This window comes from Vulpes vulpes, chromosome 13 (assembly GCF_048418805.1).
Source record: "Vulpes vulpes isolate BD-2025 chromosome 13, VulVul3, whole genome shotgun sequence".
In the NCBI taxonomy this organism is placed as follows: domain Eukaryota; kingdom Metazoa; phylum Chordata; class Mammalia; order Carnivora; family Canidae; genus Vulpes; species Vulpes vulpes.
In genome coordinates, this window is record NC_132792.1 from 98,514,952 (window position 1) to 98,525,215 (window position 10,264).

Here is a 10,264-nt window from a genome sequence, read left to right on the forward strand (position 1 = left end):
GATATTCACTACCTGTCACCTCTATTACCCATTCTAAATTTCCCCACCCTTGGCTGGAACTTTTGTTTGTTTAGATTGCTTGTCTGGTGTCATGAAGTAGATCATCATTCTTCAGGGATCTAAAGTTGCTTTATGCTCGTTGAACTGTGGTTGCTGCAACTATTAATTTACTATACTCCCTGAGAATGAAAGCACCAAGAGACATTCAAGGAATCCACAGTGTTCTAGACTTTGTCTTCCTGACCTCATAGAGTGATAGCATCTCTAGTTTCTTATAGAGATCAGAGTCAAAATCCCTTGCCAGTGACTTTTTTCTTTGCCTTTTCCCCCAATGGCTTGAGTAGTTCAAATTGTGCAGAAAGTTAATGGGAATTTATTGTTTTTCCTAGCTGAAAATTTCGCCTCCAGGAACCTGGAAATTGAACGCAGCAGAGTCTGTTTCCAGGATGGGAAACACAAATTCTGCAAGTCACTCACTGTGAGAAATGAAGAGAGGGAACAATCTTTCTTCCAGCATTGTATTCAAGAGCCTTGTGTTCCAGTTACTGGGACACAGCACTGCCATTCAGTGTATAAGCTACATTCTGAAGGTCAGTGCCCCAACCCAGAAAAGTGTTGTTCTCAAGCTGCTGCATTAGCTGAGTCTCTAACAGGCCATTCCATCGTTTGCTAGTTATTTCTGGGTAAAACAATACATGATCAGTCTAGAGGATTCCATGGTTGTGTACACATTATCATACTTCATTTGCCATAAAATAAGTGCCCTGATTGGAGGCAGTGTTTGGTGGGACACATATTGCTAGATCAGTCTTTTTCAGTGTCCTGGATAGTGGTGCTGATGATGGTGCTAAAGGCAAACCAACATTTGGAATAGACGTAGATTCTAGTAGGACAAACTGCTGCTTCCTCCATGATGGAAGAGGTCCAACGTAACCATCTGATGCCAAGTAGCTGTCTGATCTCTGCTGCAAACATACAGGGCATTCACTAGTAGAAGTAGCTAGATATGTTTTGGTAATGGGGAGTCATGCTGTCAGACCCATGCACTGTCTTCATTCCCGCTACCATCGTCACACTGCTGGTGGGCCCACTGTTTCAGCTTGGAGGAGGTAGAGCCAAGAGGCAAACTGATAGCCATCCTGTTCACGTGATCGTTGAGACCTCCCTTGGGGCAGATAACCTGAGACACAAAGATCTGCCTACACTGTTTGTGCCCATTCCTGCCACACACCTCCTCCATGGATCTCATTTTCCTTGGTCTCTTAATCTCATTTTTTTAAACTTTTTTTTAAAAGATTTTATTTATTTATTCATGAGAGACCAGAGGGAGAGGGAGGCAGAGACACAGGCAGAGGGAGAAGCAGGCTCCATGCAGGGAACCTGATGTGGGATCCTGGGGTTTCCAGGATCACACCCTGGGCTGAAGGCAGGCACTAGACTGCTGAGCCACCTGGGCTGCCCTAAATCTCATATTTTATAGGCTTTTTCTCGAACAAAGCCAAGCCATTGATTTCTACCCAGGGACTCTTGCATATCTACCTCGCAGGTCATTCCGTCCATGTAAAATGAATGAGCAAATGAATTTTCTTCCAGCCTTGCCATCTGTGAGAAATTCCCTTTACCACTGTCCTTTAGAACAACCCTTGAGGGGCTGTCATGGAGGATAGTATAGTTTTGTCTAAAACCACATACCACATTAACCTACCTGTGACTCAGGCCCAGGTTATTTTCTCCTTTCTCAGTTGCTCAGAGAGAACCCACCTTCAGACCATAGGTGTGAGCTGAAGAAGAGGCATCTATGCAATTGAAGCAGATGACATGGGAATAGAGTCCACTTATTCATCATGTATTTACGTGATTTACCTTCTAGAACTGCCAACCCTGAGCCTAAATATAACATTTCTGATGTATAATGGATTGCTGCTGTGCACATCTAACCTTACAACTTTGTGGATCTGATAATACTCCAATATTAACAGGAAGGTGCAGTTACAGAGGCACTTGGTGTCCCATGGTCAAGTAGAGTTTCTATTAGGTGCCAATAACTATTTCTCAAGTGGAGACTATTCTTATACTGCTGAAGGCATATCTTTACTCCAGAACCCAAGAAGTATGTGTTGCAGCAATCAATCCTGTTGGGACTTGTCAGTAATCCTACACAGCATCCTTATCCGCCATAGAAACATCTGGTACCATCAGACATGTTGGGTCATATGGCCAAGGGGCAGAGAAGCTTGTATCCTAGCCTGGGCTTGCTTCAGAGTCCTCTTTTGATCTGAGCCCCAGTTGAACTGGCAGTATTCTGAGTGGCTCCCAACATGAGTTACACAAGTATTCCCAACCACAGTATTTGCTGCCTTCAAAATCCAAAGAGGCCCTCCAAGAACAAAGTGTCCTTGGAGGAACAGCAACTTATCATTTACCATAAAGGGAATGCCCCACATCTCCCAGACTGCCATATCTCTAGAATCTTCACTGTTGTAGCAGACTCCTAAATCTTCATGGGGTTTAACTCCCACTCTGTTGCACATAGTAGGTATCTCCCTAGGACATCAGGAAGAACATGTCATTTCCTGCTCTGCAGGGCAAATTAGCCTGATGTTATCAGTTTAGTGAGTGAATGTGATGATTTGCAGAATGTCAAGATAGTCAAGGTCCCTATGGACCATATTAACAACAAAAAGCAACAGAATTAACATAGACTTGGAGCAAGACAGTATATATTCTATCTCTTCTGGTAAAGGTGATCTGTGTTTAATCTTTTTTATTGAAGGAGAAGAATGCCTTCACTAGATTAAAATCCACAAACTAGATGTCATAAACTGTGATATTTTGTTGCAGCAAAGACACCAAGTATGGTCAGCTATCACTTGGTTCAGATTACAGTAGCCCTTGAATAGGGATATGATGAAAATTATCACCCTTGGATCCTTTAAGTCTTTGAGGACTAATCTAAAACTACTACTAGGATGTGGTATTACTTCTGAGTTAGCCTCTTGGCTAGGGCAGGAAGAAGTTTCAGGGGATTCTGCTTGGATATCTCTTAGTCCACAGCTGAGTGAACCAATGTGAGAATTATACCACTTCTAAGTATATCTATTCTGATTACAAACTCAGAGACAGTGGGTTTGTGAACCCATTGGACTCACTAAAAAGCAGACATATGTTGGAATTTCATTTACTATTAGGTCTCCATATGCCTCCACTCTAACTGGAGGATCACAGAGGGGTTTTGCACCCAAGGTGTCAATGTCAGTTCAGACTCTATATCTTACAGACCTAGAAAGCTTTGGGTATTTCTTCAATGCACAGTTACCCTAACATAGATGGTAAATGCTTTTTAAAAGATATTGGTGAATATCTACCATACATTCTTGTAGTAGTTTTGCAAGGTTCTTCTTTGAGGAAATACAATCTTCTTTTCAAAAAAAGTGCTCTGTCTATAAACCAACATAGGTCTAGAAATTATGAGCGCCCATGATTTTCCACTGAGGCAACTTTCACCACTTGTTCTTTTGCTCTCATATGTTTGATTACATAAACTGAGCAATATCTGGATCGGTTGTCCAGATATGTCATCCCTATATACAAATGATCTACTAATCATTGCCACAGACCCTGAAGATCAACCCCCTGACTACCACTCCAGCCTTCTTGCCCATTATGTAATCATATCTATCTTGTTTCAGAAAGCCACGAACATATTTGGCTTTTATCATTCTGAAAACCCACTTTTATCCAATATAGAGGTCACCTTTTCATTTGCCCCAGTCTTTTCGCCTATAGAACAAATGATATTGCCTTGCCTTCTGTCACCTGTAATGCGGTCTTTAAGAATTTAGTCATAAAGTAACTTCTGTGTAATCCTTTTCAGTCTAGCATGTGTCAGTGTCTATGACAGAGGAAGGCTAAAACTCAGAGCTTTGTCCATTTAATTGGGCAACATGAGTTTGCAGAGTGTTGACTATAGGCTTGGTGATGAGGAAAAAAGTGAGAAATATGATGGAGACTTTCTCCGACACAAAGAATCTTCTCATTTTCCAGGGGGAACATGTAGCTTTGGGAGAGTAACTACAAATGACTGAACTGGGCCTGGGGGTCAGGAAAGTCTTTTCTGAAAACTGCTGAGATCTTAGATTGGCCCCTAGTGTTCAGACACAGGGAGCTGCCTTCAGAGAGGTTCCAAGGCAGAGACAAAAGCAGCTTATCTGAGGAGATAAAATTTCAGCCTGGTCAGGGCATAGAGCTAATGGAAGGAAAGGGGCTAAAGATGAATGAAGTAATAGATTTTTAGTTTATTTATTTGTTTCTATATTGTAGTTATGGAGCTCACTATTTTAAACCATTATCTTATTAAACAGAATCAACACTTGAAAGCTTGAAATTCAATTAGATGTACATTCATTGAGCAAGACATGGTTACTTTGAATCTAACAGAAGAGTTAGGACATATTTCATAGTGTTATTAAGTCATATTGTGCCTTGAGGGAAAGGCACAGTGCTATGTGAACATAGGAGTAGGTGGGTGGGATTCGTTCTTGCATTCTTCAAGAGATATTTACCAAGTACCTTGTCTGGGGTTACAAAGATGAACAAGATAAGTTCAGTCTACTGGAGGCACCAGATACATAAGTAATTAGAATGTTATATATGTAATGATAGAGATATGCTCGGGCTCTAACGGGATAATAAAATAATTTATTGAGTGCTTATGGAACACTTTACACACATTTTCCCATTTATTTCTCACTGTAACCTTATGAGGTAGGTATTGCTGTCCTCATTTTTAAGATGAGAAAACTAGCACTCAGAAAAGTTAAATAAACTGGAGAGGACCCAAAGTTTGAAAGTTGAAGATATGGAATTCAAATCCAGTTTTTTCTAATTATAAGCCCCAGGCTCTTTTTTTTTTTTAAATTTTTATTTATTTATGATAGTCACACAGAGAGAGAGAGAGAGAGAGAGAGAGAGAGGCAGAGACACAGGCAGAGGGAGAAGCAGGCTCCATGCACCGGGAGCCCGACGTGGGATTCGATCCTGGGTCTCCAGGATCGCGCCCTGGGCCAAAGGCAGGCGCCAAACTGCTGCGCCACCCAGGGATCCCTAAGCCCCAGGCTCTTAACCACCATAGTATACTGTCCTAGTAACACAGGGGTGCTCAGAGCAGGGCATCTCATCCAACCGAAAGCAGGGGTGGGGAATGTCTCCTTGAGTTGAGTGTAGTGATTAAAAGATATAGGGGGAGGTTGGGGTAGGTGAGTGCTCAGCAGATGGAACAATGTGAGTAAAGGCCTAGGAGGCAGGAAATCACCCAATGTTGGGGGACCATGGTCATTCTAGGTTGTTGGAGAGTAAATAGGGGGGCAAGAAATTGGCAGCAAACATGATTGGAGAAGGACTGGGATTATGGAGGACGTTGCATGGATGTTAGGAAACATAATTGGTAGGAAAAGCCACTAAGGAGCTTTGCATGGAGAAATGCCAGGCTTGGGTTTACATTTTAGAATGATTACAATGGCAGTGGTATGGAGGATGGCATGGAGGGCACAAATGGGAGAACAGAGGAAGGTCTGAACTAAGACAGTAGCAGAATGGATGGGAGGAGAGGAGAAGCTTGAGAAAAATGTAGGTGGTGGAGTTAGTGGGCTTTCCTTTGTCTGTAGGGAGTCAGCACATGGAGAAGTTTGACTTGGCTCCTTGGTTCCTGATGTAGGATACAGAGTAGATGGATGGTGAGGCCATTAGATAAGGAAAAAGCAGGTTTTGTGTTAGACAATGAATTCAACTTTAGTTACATTGAGTTGGAAGTGCCAATGGATTAGCCAGGTGAAGAAGGCCATCAGGAAGTTGCAAATCTGAGTCAAAGTCCACAATAGACGTGTAGTCTGGAGAAAGAGATGTGGGACCATCAGTCTATGGGTGGAGTTAAGGCAAGAAGGGTGGAAGAGAGATTCCTAGGAGAGTGGATGAAAAAAGCTGAGTGAGGGATGTTTATGGAGGAAATGTGGGGGAGTGAGGGTGAGGTGAGTGAGGGGCAGGTTGGAGAGGGCCGGTGGGGAGGTTGTTAAAGAGAGGAGGAAATAGGCACTTTAGGCATTGTGAAAGAGAATGAAAGAGGGAGGAAAGGAAGAATGTTTTCAAAGAATGTAATATATTTTGGGAGGGCTGGATAATAATGGGTTTGATGTAATTATCTGATGGTATTGAGTAAGGGTTATATTGTTATGGTCCTTGAATCCAGCAATGAGAAGCTGGGAGCAGCATGATGCTGTAGGAAATTTATTTTCAAAGCATGCAGATTTGATTGAAGGGAGGGGTTATGTGTACAATGGAACATCATTGGGACTTAGGAAGAAAGTTCTGACACCTACTACAACATGGATGAAGTCTGAGGACAGAGGGCTAAGTAAGCCAGTCACAAAAGGACAAATGCTGTATGATTCCACTTCTAGGAGGGACCTAGAGTTGTCAAATTCATGGAGACAGAAAATAGAATGGTGGCTGCCAGGGGTTGGTGGAGGGGGCACAGGGGTTATTATCTCATGGGTCTGGGGTTTCACTTTTGCAAGATGAAAAGCATCCTAGAGATAGATGGTGGTGATGGCTGCCTAACTACTCAAATGTCCTTAATGCCCCTTAGAAATGGTGAGAATGATGAGGCCCTTCTTCTTGGACACTATTTAATAGTCCAGGTGAGTGCTAATGGGGTTAGAACTGGGAAAATACCAGTGGTGCTGTTAGCATAACTGAAGAAAGGGCTGTGTTCCTACGTCAGAGATGGTCAAATGTTGGCAATGCATATGGTTCAACCTAATAGAAAGGCAGAGGAGAGACAAATTCTTTAATGAAGTCCAAGAAAATGTACATTCTTACCATTTAAGTTAAATTGCAAAATATTTCCTGGGGCACTTGCTTTCAAACTAATAATCCAAATAGCAAATATTTTCCACTTTCAATCATCTTAGGTCAATTTGAAAACAGCTTTTTTATTTTTTATTGGAGAAACTCATACTGTCTTCACTTTGTTCAGTGTCAAGTTGAGTTGCCAAAATCGCCTTCAGTTCACATTTGTCTTTTGTGTTTCAAAGAGGAAAGTTTCCATTTCTTCATTTCACCCTGAAAGCTTTCAAAAAGTTTGGGCAGTGACCAGTGCTGTTCCCATAACTCACTTCATCATTTCAGCTCTAGTTCTTGCAGTTGGCAGACCTCAAATGCCAAGTTTCTCCTTCGGCGCTGGTCAAAATCCCATGGAGGGCTTCGGTACCAACAGCCGCTGACCCTTCTTGGAGCTGAGAGCCGTAAACTTTTTAACAAAGTAACAGAAGAAAGGGAGCAGACTTTATTATTACCCATAACCCACGGGCACTAAAAAACTCTCTCTCTCTCTCTCTCTCTCTCTCTCTCACACACACACACACACACAAAGTGGTGCTCAAACCTTGTATATGAGATTCATCACAGGAGATTGTTAAATAAAGAAAATTTCCAAGTGGCTTTTGCAGAGATTCTGATTCAGTACCTGTTGCGTGAGGCACAGGAATCTGTTTTTATTTTTTTAAAAATATTTTAAAGAAGAATTTATTTATTTATTTATTAGAGAGAGAGAGAGAGAGAGAGAGAGAAAGAATGAGTGGGGAGAGGCAGAGGCAGAGAGACAGACAGACTCCCTACAGAGCAGGGAGCCTGACATGGGGCTCGTGATCCCAGGACTCTGAGATCATGACTTGAGCCGAAGGCAGACGCTTGACTGTTTTTAACAAAAATGTGGATAACTCTGACACATGATGGTGGCCCATGCACTATTATTTGAGCACTGGATAAATCAAATCAGGGTTTATTTTTGCCTAATGATAATCACAGTCATCCTAATAATATTGCCACCTTAAAGTCAGTGGTTACACTAGTATTCTGCGTACATTTTAGTTCATAATGTTTTTGAAGAACACTTTTCTGAACTTTAGAAATATTTTAAGGAAATGAATGGGTAAAATGAAGTACTACATAGTTTGCCACAGGTTTTCTGCTCTTTAGGGACAAGAGTCATGGTTTTAACTCTCTGTGGCCTGGTTTCTGTTTTCTCCAGCAATCCAAGCATTGATGTGGAAGGAGGAAGAGGACAGAGCCCTAAGAAACAAAGGTAGTTAAATGGTATGGGGTGGCGAAAGTCACCCAGGATAATAGCAGAAATGGAGTGAAGAGGTGTGTTACGAGCCAGATGGAGAAATCCTCAGGGCAAGCTGGGAATTAGGTAATTTTCAGAGTTGACAAAGGTGGGTACATCTTTAAAACACGAAGTGTTTTTGAAGAAAGTTATGGAATAGCAGTCTGGATGCATTAGTGGGAATCACTTTTTGTCCTAGACACTGAGGTTCCCAGAGCATGGGAGAATGACTCCTCTCTGCTGAAGAGGATGGGAAGGAATGCTGTTGCCAGGGGGACCCAGTGGCTGAGACAGAAGGTTGCCAACACAAGGTACTGGATTTCTCCCAATATCTTTGTTGTTGGTTAGAAGAGATTTTCTCAAATAATGAAATATTTTTTGGCTATCCCACTGGGTATAAGACCAAAGCTCAAGCAGCATTTTGAATGAGGATAAGGAAACCTGGATTAACACAATAACACAAATAACACATAACACAAATGTGGTCAAAGAAAATTTTTAGGAATTGCTTTTCCTCTGGGAGAACACACACTTCAAAGTGAGGATGGAAATGTGGGGTGCTTCGGGGCCACCCAGGTAAGGTGAATGAGAGATGATGCCTAGTGTGTGATAAAATCACAAATGCTCAACCAACTACACCTCTGTAGTTGGTTGTAGCCATGTTTAACATGAACAACAGGGGTCTCTGGCTTCCCTAAAGGGGCTGACCTTGACTCTGTCCGACTGTATTCAGGTGAGCACATACATTGCAGGGAAACAGAAATTCTCTAATATTGATGAAAGAGTTCCAATTTTAAAATGTTGACAACTAAGTCAAATATTAAGTAAAATGCACTGTAAGCCAAATCAAACGTATCTGTGGCCAGATCTGGCCTGAAGGCTGCCGTGTGTGGTCTCAGCTTTGTAGCCAGAGAGACTTTGGCAGAAAGCTGGCTCTGTGGCTCACCATTAAACCACTCTGACCTTGGTATTCTCACTCATAAAATGATGGGTGGAATAATACCTAACTTTTGCTTTTTTGCGGGGGAAGGATTAGACATACTCTTTGTGTCATTAAATGAATGTACGTAGTTTTCCAGTGTCTGTTCCCTGTTCAGTAAATGACTTTCACATTGACCAGAATCACGCATTTTTTTCAATATTTCCTTCCCAAACCTGATAAACAAATATGTCATCTTAGAAATGTGAAAGATTTCTCTGTCCACAATAGCTACACTTTCAGTTATTGTGTGACTATTAGTGTAGAGAAGGCATGTGGCTTCGATAACTTCTCCCAATCACCCTACGTTAGCGCCTTTTCTTTAGATCCATTGATCATATAGTCATATGGCAATAATATGCATATTATACACTAAGAGAAGTTATAGGGGAACCCTTAAACTATGTTATCAAAAATATTGATCAAGAACTCTTTCTTTCCATGCAGTGCTTTGTTAGAAACAGTGCAAAGCGAATATGAAGGAGGATATAGCAAATGAACAAATGAATAGATGAAGCCAAAAAAAAAAAAAAAAAGTAAGAGAAGGAATGCCTGCATTTATTGGTAAAAGAAGGATCTGACACATGTCATATTGGGGAAAATCATTTTGCCTTTTTCTGTTGATCGAAGAGCTCATGAAGTAATGAGACTGCAAAACTGAATAGATTCCTTGGTGACTTAACATGAAATGAATGTCTAGATGTGAGAGAGGAGAGTATTTCAAAATAGAGTTAAGACTTGAATAGAGGCTTAGAGATGGGAAAAATGATTGCTTAAAAGGATTTGAATATGCCTGCAAGGATATGATTCTTGTGGATAAGATATGTGTGACCGGGCAACTCTGGGAACTAAATGAGGTGAGGCAACAACCTTTTGCTGAGCTCCCCACACCTGGCCTTCCTCATGTGGTTATCCCAAAGGCCTGGGAAAAGTCTGCCCTCATCTAGCCAAGCACTTGTTTATCTTAACTTTTCATGGTGTTTTTCAGTTAGTTTGAGTTCACCTGCCCCTCTCTTCTTTTTTATGACCTTCCTGAGTCAGTTTAGGGTTATCTAACAACTAACCTAGTACTGGGGGCAGGAGCTCAAGAAAGCGACTATACACAATCACTTTCATCCTAGCGA

General features: G+C 41.6%; 1 long non-coding RNA gene across 1 annotated transcript in view; it reads left to right on the forward strand.

Annotated features, from left to right (window-relative positions):
* Nucleotides 1-8,248, forward strand: part of LOC112925708 (uncharacterized) — a 44,984-nt gene extending 36,736 nt beyond the window's left edge. Inside the window, exons 3-4 of the long non-coding RNA XR_011996212.1 lie at nt 390-590; nt 8,084-8,248. This is a non-coding gene — a long non-coding RNA (uncharacterized lncRNA). The remainder of the gene's footprint in view (nt 1-389; nt 591-8,083) is intronic.
* The last annotated feature ends 2,016 nt before the right edge of the window (nt 8,249-10,264 follow it).